The following is a 12604-nucleotide window of genomic DNA, read 5'->3' as shown; positions in this document are numbered from 1 at the left end:
ACTGAAAGTAGGACCGGATTTGGTCTGTATGATCTTGTAGTTACACAAGGTTGATAGTGGAAATCTCAAGCGGGTTTTGCTTGGGGACTGGATGTAGATCGGGAAAGACCGAACCAGGATAAATTTTGTGTTCTTTATGTGTTTGCTTTTCAAATTGCAAAATCCATCAATATTCTGCAGACAAATTTTAAAAGCACTATTCACCCCCCCTCTTGTGCTCGATGCCTCGATCCTACTGCACTTTCATTTGGTATTAGAGCAGGTTTGCTATTATTTTGATTTGATCATCTAGCATGACAACTACAACATCTCAACACAAAGAAGGATGCTCCTTTGTTCGTCCTCCTCTCTTTGACGGAACAAACTATGGATATTGGGAAGTAAGAATGACAATATTCTTGCAATCCATGAATCTCGATATTTAGAGAGTTGTTTCAGATAAATACCAAACTCCACCAATTGATTTCAGCCGATAGACCGATGAAGAAAAGAATACTGCTTCACTTAATGCCAAGGCAATGAATGCATTATATTGTGTCGTTGACAAGGTAGAGTTCAATCGCATCTCTCAATGCTCTACAACAAATAAAATCTGACATACTCTTCTTGTGACTCACGAAGGTACGTCAAAGGTAAAGGAATCTAAAATTGGTTCTTTGGTTCATAAATTTGAATTGTTTAAAATAAAACAAAATAAATCTATATCGAACATGGTAACAAGAATGAGCGATATAACTAACACTCTGAAATCCCTTGGAAAAGAATATTCACAAGTGGATTTAGTCAGAAAGATCCTAAGATGTTTAACTCCTGAATGGGAGAGAAAAACCACAGCTATTGAAGATGCAAATGATCTAAACACTCTCACTCTTGAAGATTTGGTTGGTAACCTAATGGCATATGAAGTCCAACTTCAAGACAGACAAGAAGAAGAACCCAAGAAGAAATCTCTTGCTTTTAAGGTTACTTCTGACTCTGAAAATTCAGAAGAAGATGAAGATATAGCCCTCATTACAAGACAATTCAAAAGATTCATGAAAAATGGAAGATTTCAAAGAAAGGTAAAGAAAGCGGATTCTTCCAATCTCAATGAAGTCAAGTGCTTTAACTGCAAAAAGGCATGACATATCAAGAAAGATTGTCCTCTTCTCAAAATCAAGGCCAAGGACCAATTCAAGAAGAAAAAGGCATTTCAAGCATATTGGGATGATAGTGACCCCTCTTCCGATGAAGAATCAAATGAAGAAGTCACCAACATGTGTTTTGTAGCACAAGAAGATTCGGTAAGTCAATTTGACTATGATGATTTGTTAGAAGTATTCAATGATTTATATGCTAAATTTAAGAGTCTAAGTTCTAAAAACAAAGAGTTAAAAACTGAAAATTTAACTCTTGACTCTCAAAACAAAGTGTTACTTCAAGAGATAGAAGATCTCAAGAAGGAAAACTCTTGTCAAGCATTTGAGATAAAAGAAATTGGAACAAGAACCAATCTCTTACAAAAAGAAATAACTAGTCTAAAAGAAAAATCAAATGATCTTCTTTCTATAGTGACCAAATTCACAAATGGTCAAGAGAATCTTGAAAGACTTCTTGGTTCTCAAAGATGCTCGGTTAATAAAACCGGATTGGGATATAGTTTCTTTGAAACTCAAAATAGACCAAACTATGTGGTGAAAAATCAAAGACAATATTCTCAACCATTTGTTTATAGAACTAAATTCTCTAGAAATGCATCTAATCATGGAAGTTATAATGCGTATAAACCTAGACATGATTATTCTAGAAATGCTAAATCTTTTTATAGAAAGAATATTTATTATCAAAGGAAACCAAAATCCAAATGGATATGGGTTCCTAAGACTAACTCTCATGGACCCAAAAATAGAAAGGGGTCAAATGCTTTGTCATCTAATTTTGTTGTAGGTACACAAAATAAGGAGCAAATGAATATTGGACAGTGGTTGTTCCAAACATATGACTAGAAGGCCGGAGTTATTTTCCACCCTTCAAAATAAGGATGGAGGAACCGTCACCTTTGGTGACAATAACAAGGGAAAAGTAATAGGTATTGGTAATATTGGTAATCCAAAATTTCCCTTGATAGAAAATGTTCTTTTAGTAGATGGTTTAATGCATAATTTATTATCTATTAGTCAATTATGTGATAAAGGTTTTCATGTTTCTTTTGAAAATGATTTATGCTTAATTTCTGATTTTCAATCTAAAAAAATCATTTTTAAAGGTAAAAGAAGGAACAATGTGTATGAACTATATCTAGATGAGTTACCCACTTTTAATGAAAAATGTCTTATTGTTTCAAATGAAATTCAATGGTTATGGCACAAGAGACTTGGACTTGTTAACTTTAAAATTATTTCCAAGTTATCCAAGAATGATCTTGTAAGAGGCCTACCTAGAATACCATATAAGAAAGATCACTTATGTGATGCTTGCCAAAGGGGTAAACAAATCAAGAGTTCTTTTAAAGCAAAAGATATAGTTTCAACAAAACGTCCTCTTGAACTTTTACATTTAGATCTATTTGGACCATCTAGAATTCAAAGCTTTAATGGTAGCAAGTATGCTTTTGTTATAGTAGATGATTATTCTCGATTTACATGGGTGATTTTTCTAAAAAAGCAAAAATGATGCTTTTTCAGAATTTTCTAAACTTTGTAGAAGAATTACAAATAAAAAATCTACATCTATAATTAAAATTCGTAGTGATCATGGTGGTGAATTTGAAAATGAATCTTTTCTAAAGTTTTGTGATTTACATGGTATATCTCACAACTTTGCTTTTCCTAGAGCGGCTCCACAAAATGGAGTTGTTGAAAGAAAGAATAGAACTTTGCAAGAATGCGCTAGAACCATGCTTCAAGATAGAAATTTACCAAAATACTTTTGGGCTGAAGCAATAAATACAACATGTTATGTTTTAAACCGTGTTCTTATTCGACAATTTTACATAAAACATGTTTTGAATTGTATTATGATCGTATACCAAAGATCTCATATTTCAAAATTTTTGGTAGTAAATGTTTCTTGTTAAATATCAAAGATAATCTTGATAAGTTTGATTCAAAATCAGATGAATCAATATTTCTTGGATATTCCTCTAGAAGTAAAGCTTATCGTATTTTTAATAAAAGAACATCTTGCATTGAAGAATCTTTACATGTTGCATTTGATGAGAATTGTGAGCAGATTATACCTCTAAGCGAAGGAGAAAAAGTAATACTTCAAGAAGAACCATTGATAGAGAGTACTTCTCAAGAAAATATTCATCTTCAACCAGTTTGGAAAGAAGTTCTCAATCATCCACATGAACAAGTTATTGGAGAAATAAAGAGTGGTGTCCAAACTAGAAGGCAATCGCAATATATTGCAAATATTGCTTTCATATCTAAATTAGGAGAGAACTAGGCATTTGCTCCTTTTTGGATTTATAAAAAATACTTATTTTTGAACAAAATCTCAAAATCGCACATTATTAGTCGACCGATAAAATTTTAGTCGACTGATGCATTTAAAATTTTTAGAATAAATCACACCATATTAGTCGACCGATAAATTTCTAGTCGACTGATGCTTTAAAATTTTTTTAGAATGAGTTGCACATTTGTAGTCGACCGATAAAATTTTAGTCGACTAAATTTTTTTTTTTAAATTTTAACTGAAGGGACCCGATACCCCTTGGAGTTTTTAACACCCGTTTTTTTTTGCATCGTTTCATTTTTGTACCTTTTCATTTTTTTTAAAAGAACGAAACCCTTAAAACGAAACCCCCCTCTCTCTCTATATCCTCTCTCTCTTCCGAAAAACCCTTGGAGTGTCGTTCGAACCTATCCTCGCCGAAATTTTCTGGTCATGACAGGGAAACGCCGGAATCCTCTTGCAGTAATTGGCACATCTTCAGATCTCGCCAGAATCCTCTTGCCGTGACGGTGTATCTTCAGCCATTGCAGGAATCCTCTTGTGGCAGCCTCCTCGCATTTGCCGACATCCACCGTGGACTCCTCCTCGTCTATTCATTGTTTCTGTTGCATTGGTTCTCCCTCACAACGTCGGACAACATCTTCCTTCTGCCAGACGTCATTTGGAAGCCGACATTATTCTCTGCAACTAATTTTTTTTGGGTGAATATGTTTTTAACCATGCCTTGTTCGAAGACTGCATCTGCAAAAGGTTTAGGTTCTCCTCCTCCTACACCTTCTTCAAGACATGGATTTTCTCTCAGATTACTTTGAAATCCTCTTTTATATGATACTTTTGGATCAATTTCTGCACTACCTATTTTACCAGACCGAAATGTCTTGTTTTATCTGTTTTCTCGTTACAACATAAGAGAATTATTTCCAGGAATTTCACATCTTTTTGATGCCTATGCAGACACCCTTCACTATCCTTTTCTGATTCACTTGTTTTATACGAATTTACATTTTGATTAAGAAACTGGAGTTCTTTCATCTCTTGTTCGTGATGTTGAAATCGAGTTTGATTCTAAACTACTTGGAGAAATCCTAGAAATTCCATCTTCAGATACTCTTTTCAATACTGTTGAACTGAATGATGAGAGAATTTTTGAACAAATTCTTCTTCCAGGTGCACCACACTGCCCTCCTTTCAAAAATACTAATCTTCAAACTCATGCACGCATTGCTGGACGAATCCTTGCCCACAATGTTTTACCTAAAACTGGTTCCTTTGATTACTATTCCACATATCTATCTACGACTCTTTATGTTTTATTTGGAAATATTTCTGTAAATTGGGCCGATGTGTATTTTACAAATTTGTGGAAACAAAAACCATTTCTTCCTTATGGATGTCTTCTAACTCGTATTTTCAGACATTTCAAAGTTCCCTTAACTAATGAAAAATATATTGAGCAAAAGGAGTTCTTTGATCAAACTATTTTTAAAAGGATAAAAATCAAATATCTGCCTTCTTTAAATGTTGATCAAACTGAACCATCTGATCCTACTGAACCATTAATTTCTGAACCCTCACCATCTTCTGCGACACCTTCATCTCAAGTCAAAAGAAAGAAATTTTCTACAAGTCAAGACCATGATGAAGTTTTGCAGTGACTGGAAGCTTTGGAGCTGCATCAACACACTTTTCGTGAAGATGTGACTCAACAACTTTCTTCGATTCAGAAGATGTGACTGCAATCAAGTACTTGCTCAACTCACTTTTCTGATCTTTATTTTCTGTCTTTACTAAACTTTGATACTTTATGGGTTGTAATATTTTAAACTTGTATTTACATTTTGCTTATGCTATTTCTGCCCTTACTCTTTTTTATTATGACAAAGGGGGAGAAAAAGATAGAAAAAAGATAGCATTTTACATGAGAAATGCAAAATTAAGAGAAAAAGATAGAAATTGCATATTGCATTATGACATGAAAAGTACATCATGTGAAAGCATTGAAAATTGCATCTATGAAAAAGATTTAAAAATCCATGAAGTAATGATGGAAATGCAAACCAATCAATATGTGATATATGTGCTTTGAATGTACTAACTTTTAATGTTTTGCAGCATATTGATAGGGGGAGTAAAATCTCCATCTATGCATCTAAATGCTTCATCTTTGATTAAGTTTGTCATCATAAAAAAGGGGGAGATTGTTACGCCACTGAAGTCATATATGATACTTTAAGTACAAGGTTTTGATGATGAGCAAGTGAAATCAACTGCATTTCAGCTAAGGCAATGAAGACATTGAAGATATCGATGAAGAATCTTTGAAGACTAGTGTGCAAATGTTAAATTCATTAAAAGTCTTAGATTCTTGTAAAAGCCTTACTTAAAGTGCATATTTAGGTTGCATTTTACCTAAAAAAAACTTTAGAAAAACTTTTCTAAAAGAACCCTTCATGAAAATCTTTTTAGAAAACTCTTTTCTTAAATTTTTGTGTTTATTAGTCGACCAATAGACTCACCTGTTGACTAATCCTTTCGCGCCATATTTTTTAAATAGTCATTTTTGTCAAATTAGTCGACCGAAGGTTTTATCAGTTGACTTGACAGAATATCTGTTTTCTGGAAAATTTAGCAGCAGTCGACTAATGACTTTATCAGTCGACTGGACAAAACATGTGTTTTCTGGAAATTTAGCAGCAGTCGACTAATGCTTGTATCAGTCGACCGGACAAAATGTATGTTTTTCAGAAGATTTTAGAAGCAGTCGACTGAAAGGTTTTTCAGTCTACTGATGATATTATCAGTCGACTAATATTATCTCTAGTCGACTAAGTTTCAAAAGTTCAGATTTTTAAACGGCTCGATAAACAGATCAGTTGATCGACAATAACTGTCAGTCTACTAATAACTAACTATTAGTCAACTAACTACTGTTCCAGTCGACTAATTTTGCCATTTTTCCTGAAACTTTAAAAAAGGCATGTCTTTTCATTTTTCAAACGTTTTGATCGTTCAAAATGGACTGTTTTGACACCCTTTCATACCCTCAACGTATGGAAACTTTCAACTATAAATATGAGTGCATTCTACACTCAAAAGAACTGCAATTCAATCAATTTGAATCAATTACTCTTTGCTTTTTACTCATATTCATTTTCTCACTCACGTGATATTTTTCACTTCAATTTTTCACTCAAATTCCTTTGAGAGATAGTGAATTCGTGAGTAGAGTATTCCAACAACCTCAAAAGTCAATTGCATCTCATTTTCATTCAAAAGAAGGGCTCATAGGTTGTATTGTAAGTTGTTACTTATTTTCTGTAAAATGAAGGACTCCTTGGTTTAAAGGAGTTGTTCGCTTTCAGTAGGTGTGTTATTGAAAGTGGGACTGGATTTGGTCTGTATGATCTTGTAGTTACACAAGGTTGATAGTGAAAATCTCAAGCGGGTTTTGCTTGGGGACTGGATGTAGGTCGGGAAAGACCGAACTAGGATAAATTATGTGTTCTTTGTGTGTTTGCTTTTCAAATTGCAAAATCCGTCAATATTCTGCAGACAAATTTTAAAAGCACTATTCACCCCCCTCTAGTGCTCGTTGTCTCGATCCTATTGCACTTTCAAAATCATGATAAATATTCAGAGGGATGCAAGGGCCAAAAAGGAAAGTTCTTCAACAATGATAAGCCTCTTCAATCTAGTCTTCGGCATGAAGAGAATGATTAAGAAAAGTTACAACGCAAGGATTGGAGTACGGATCGAAAGTTCACCCCTCTGAACCAGACACTCGAAAGTGTTCTGGAATACATGCTCGCAAAAGATATGATCTGTTTACCTAAAGCAGCTGATCCTGCAACAATCATGGGCAGATTCAAAGAAAAACTCTGTAAATTTCATTGGGCAGTAGGGCATGACACTGAGAATTGTTTCGTTCTGAAGAATATCATTCAAGATTACATCAACAAGAATATCTTATTGAAGATGAGGAACACACCAATCGACCATCCTGAGCAAGTTTCCTAAGAAATTGACAATGTCAAGACTATGTCACTTTCATCATTTTGTCATTTTTAAGGGACAATGCAATCCCAATTCTCTTATCAATTTGTTATTTTCTTCTTCAATGCATTAACAAATTTATCAATTTTTCTAATGGCCTGGCGTCATCTTTTATATTCCTTCCTTGCAAAATGTTCAATGTCTTCTTATAAGGGGTAACCTCTTTTAGAGTGCCTCCCCGATCAATCAAGAAGCTCATTGTCAGTTTTTTTTACCTTGTTATCTTCAGAGAATTCTCGTCAAATATCAATTACTTATCCTTTCGTCCATTATCTTATTCCCCAGTTACACTGGGGCGTTTTTCTTGAAATTTTATTTTTTTTTTCAAAATGTTTTGTATGCAGACAGGATCAAGCAAATCTCTCATTTTGCATGCATGTGCACCCATTTATATCATTTTGCATTTGCATGCATTCATCTGCATTCATTTGCATTAAGCTTCCCCACTCAGGTTAAGGGAAAAACCTGAATCATTTTCCATGACTTCCTCAAAATGCTCCTTAATTTTATTTCGTCCCCATTCAGGAAAAGGGGATAATCCTGAAAGCAAACCACATACAGTTGAACTATGATGGTTCATTTAAAGCCCAGAAGTTGAACCCTTCCTTCTTAAACTGTGATCCTTAGGTTAAATCCCTATGAAATTGATAGTTTGTAGGTTGAATCCCTGTTGAACTGATGTGATCCTTGGTTAAATCCCTATGAAATTGATAGCTTGTAGGTTGAATCCCTGCTGAACTGATGTGATCCTTAGGTTAAACCCCTATGGAATTGATAGTTCATAGGTCGAACCCCTGCGGAACCGATATGATCCTTAGGTTAAATCCCTATGGAATTGATAGTTTGTGGGTTGAATCCCTGCTAAACCGATGTGATCCCTAGGTTAAATCCTTATGGAATTGATAGTTTGTGGGTTGAATCCCTGCTGAACCGATGTGACACCTAGGTTAAATCTCTATGGAATTAATAGTTTGTAGGCTGAATCCCTGCTGAACCGATGTGACCCTTAGGTTAAATCCCTATGGAATTGATAGTTTGTAGGCTAAATCCCTGCTAAACCAATGTGATTTGTAGGTTGAACGTCTGTCAAACCAATATGGTTCTTAGGTTGAACTCCTTTGTGAACCAAAAGTCCTTCTCAACCAGGGTTCTTAGGTTGAACCTCTTTGGAACTAATCTCACTGTCAAAAATTTGATCTGTAGGTTGAAGTCCAACTGATCCAAGTTCTTAGGATGAATCCCTATTAAACCCATGTTGTTCTTAGTGAACCAATGTCGTTGTCAATTGAACCAATGTCGTTCTTAGGATGAATCCCTATTGAACCCATGTTGTTCCCAGTGAACCAATGTCGTTCTCAATTGAACCAATATCGTTCTTAGGATGAATCCCTATTGAACCCATGTCGTTCTCAATTGAACCAATGTCGTTTTTAGGCTGAATCCCTATTGAACCCATGTCGTTCTCAGTGAACCCATGCCGTTCTCAATTAAACCAATGTAGTTCTTAGGTTGAATCCCTATTGAACTCATGTTGTTCCTAGTGAACCAATGTCGTTGTCAATTGAACCAATGTCGTTCTTAGGCTGAATCCCTATTGAACCCATGTCGTTCCCAGTGAACCAATGTCGTTCTCAATTGAACCAATCTCATTCTTAGGCTGAATCCCTATTGAACCCATGTCGTTCCCAGTGAACCAATGTCGTTCTCAATTAAACCAATGTCATTTTTAGGCTGAATTCCTACCGAGCCCATGTTGTTCCTAGTGAATCAATGATATTCTTTGTTGAACCGATTCGAGTTCCGACTTGAATTTTCTTTTCTTTAAATTCTAATTCTCCTTTAGAGATCCAAGTTCTGACTCAGATTTTCTTGTCAAAACACAACTTTCGAGTTGATCTTTTATCAAATACCGAATCTTCTCCTTTGGAAAAAGGAGAGGAGAATTTTTGTCATGGATGCGTTGAGTTGTGCTTTAAATACTTGCTTTCATGAAGGATTTCAAGAACATTTTGCCAATTTGTCGCCAAATGCTTGTTGATTTCAAAATCTTTATTACACAAAAGAATTACCTCAGAATACCTTGAGTATTACTTCCGAAAGGACAAAGCTTTCGCGAAGAAGGATTCAAAATTCAAATTCTTTCTATTGGCCAACCAAAGGGATGAAAAATAAATCCTCGATATGGCCAACAAAGAAAATTCAATGTTGTTGCAAAGTCATAAGTGATTGATATTGATCACAGTCAATGGCATATTTTTAAAGATCATTCTTGGAAAATAAGGCAGCCGAAATATCCTGGGTGATACAAAAAAATCCACTCAATTCCCATATCTCCTCAATCATTTAAGTTGCAATTAAATATATGCAAAAGGGATATCTCAATTGTCACCAAGTTGAAGATGAATATGCGAGTTAGACCCCCAAGGCCAAACAAGATTTGGATCATCTTCAAGATGAAGGAGTTTGTGATGGATCTCTCTAGGGAAAGTTCAGATAACTGCCAAGTTGAAGGCGAATGCGATGAGCCTCCTGACAAACCCTAAAAGATATTTAATTTATGTTGTCATCAAGAAACCACTAACCAATAAGCCAATATCGTCAAGATAATCTCTGAGGCAAAGAAGGATAGAAACATCGCTAAGTTGAAGGAGTTTGTGACGTACTCATCCAAAAAAGAAAGAAAAATCAAGACATCTCCAAAATGAAGGATGATGTAATCCCCCAAAACCCAAGAGAGCTCCATTTCTGCAAAAAAAAAAAAGTGCAGAAAGATCATCATGAGAAAAGAATCCCATGACATCAGACTGTCAAATCTGCCAAGAATCCTCTTTAAATTTTGTAAAATTATATTATCAATATTCTTTCACCAATTGCTTTCACAATAAGAATTCTTTCTTTTTCGTTCATATCAAGGAAATTGATAGTTTCCTTAAAAGAAAGTCAATTACAAGCAAATTGAATTTGAATCTTGATTCTACGAAGTTAAGCCCAATCAGAGGTAATACTTCTGGTAGAAAAGACGGAATATTTTCAAAACAATGTGCATCACTTTCAATTATTTTGAATCAATAATAATTTTCAACATTTTGACAATATTTTCGAGCTATTCTGGCGTAAAGTGAGAGCTTGTTGTTCATCTTTGGTGCATCCTGACATCATTTATCATCCCTTGTTAGGACTTGATAACGGAAGTTTTCAAGATTCCTTCCCTTATTTGGTATAATCTGAGCACCTGGGCTCTCATATTCGCACACTTCCCTGTGTCTTCACTGTCCCACCATAAATAGTTCAATTTCGGCTTGAGGTTAAGCCACCAATCATTTTCTCGCAAAAGGTCATCAATTTCAAAAGTTATTTAGTCTCAGCGATGAGGCAGCTAAAATCAAACCCTTTTTCAAGCTTTAGGGACCCCCAATTTCATCATTTTGTAAAACCCTTATCGGATTCATTATGCGGAAGTCCAAAGGTTCCATCATGGGTTCTTCTTTCAAGAATCCCATCGTTTTCATTCCCGGTCAGGTTAAGGGTTAAACTTGAGCCTCATTTTGATAAGGTATTTCATCTTCTAGTCAGGTTAAGGGTCAAACCCGAGCCTCGTTTCTACATGAGGTATTTCCCGTCCCATCCAGGTTAAGGGCAAAACCTGAATCTCAATTCTTTGAAGTAAATTTTTCTTTTTTATTCTCCATCTCATACCTACCATTTTCATTAGGGCTAATTTCTTCATATTCAGTCAGATCCTTCTAATTGGGGCATTTTTATAGCCCAAATTTGGTGTGTTTTTCTTTGCCACTAAGCTCAGCCCTAAACCGGCTTAGTAGCAAAGAGGGGCATCTGTAAACACCCCAAATTTTCCTCATCCATTTTCAGACACATCCCTCATGCAGTGCCAACTCTGGTAGGTCAGTACAGGACTCCAACCCCGAGTCTGTGTCAGAAAATTAGCATTTTACCTTTAGATCATCCCAGACCCCAGTCAGTCAGAGTCAACCAAGCTCGTTGATCAGTTCAGAACAGTTAGAATATTAGTCATTTCAAGCTCATTTGATTTCACGATGAACCGATCATTTTCATTTCTGACCATTCTTGCCAAAATGGGAACATTTCTTCAGTAATGAGCTCATTTCTCACTCAAATCCAAGCCAATTATCTCTGAGTCAGTTATTCCCAGTCAGTCATATTCCTCTGAGTCTAGCTTGAGCTCACTAGGATTTCAAGTGCTCTAGTTTCAATTCTAAACCACTTCCAAGTGTCTAGGAGCTCATTTTTAGCCCATTTAGCTCATTCAGCTGAAATTGAGTTGAGTCCAGTCAGTTAAGCTAGTGTTCGAGCTTCAATTTTAGTTTATCTCAGTATTACTGATCTTTGTTCCAGCTCAAACTCAGCTCTGGTCTGCAATTCACTTCACTCTAGTGACCATTTCTCATCAGTTCTCTAAAAATGATAGATTTTCTTGATAATTCAGTCTGATAGTTCAGTTGAGTCAGTGTCTTGTCAGCCCAATTCGGTTCTGAAACCCTAAAACCCCACTCAATCCAGTTTATTTTAGTTTAATCCAGCTCATAACTCAATTTTCAGTGTTACTCTGGCCAAGCAGAGACCAAAAACCATTTCTTGAACCATTTTGCCCATTTTCATCCATTTTACCACTTTTAGAACTGGTACAACTGTCAATCAGGGTTTAATATCCAAATTTCTTCATCCAGCCGTTTTCCAGCAAATGGCAGCAAAGCGATGTTAGACAGCATCACCGAGGTTTCTTGTGACGCGAAGCCATGGCAAAGTCCGCTCTTTCCACCCCTCCACTCGTTGGATCGCCCTTGAGGTAAGATCTTCTTCGTTTATCTTCTTCTAGATAAAACCCAGTTTGTGCGTGTGATGTATGTGTTTTATTTTCTATAGTATCGTGTGTGTTGTGTGTTTTGTTGTTTTCGTCCAGCCCTAGTGTAGATATCGTGCATAAACCAGCACATAGATGTGTTTAGATGTTTTCTTTTAGCCAATCGTGATTTACATTTCAACTTCAGATTTTAGATGTATGTGTGTGCGATTTGATTTTCTGTTGTGTGTTGCCTGCGTTTTTCTATTGTTTTCCAGCCATAATAGGTCT

This window comes from Nuphar pumila, chromosome 5 (genome assembly GCF_984573655.1).
Source record: "Nuphar pumila chromosome 5, dmNupPumi1.hap1.1, whole genome shotgun sequence".
NCBI lineage: Eukaryota > Viridiplantae > Streptophyta > Magnoliopsida > Nymphaeales > Nymphaeaceae > Nuphar > Nuphar pumila.
This window is presented reverse-complemented; position numbering follows the sequence as displayed.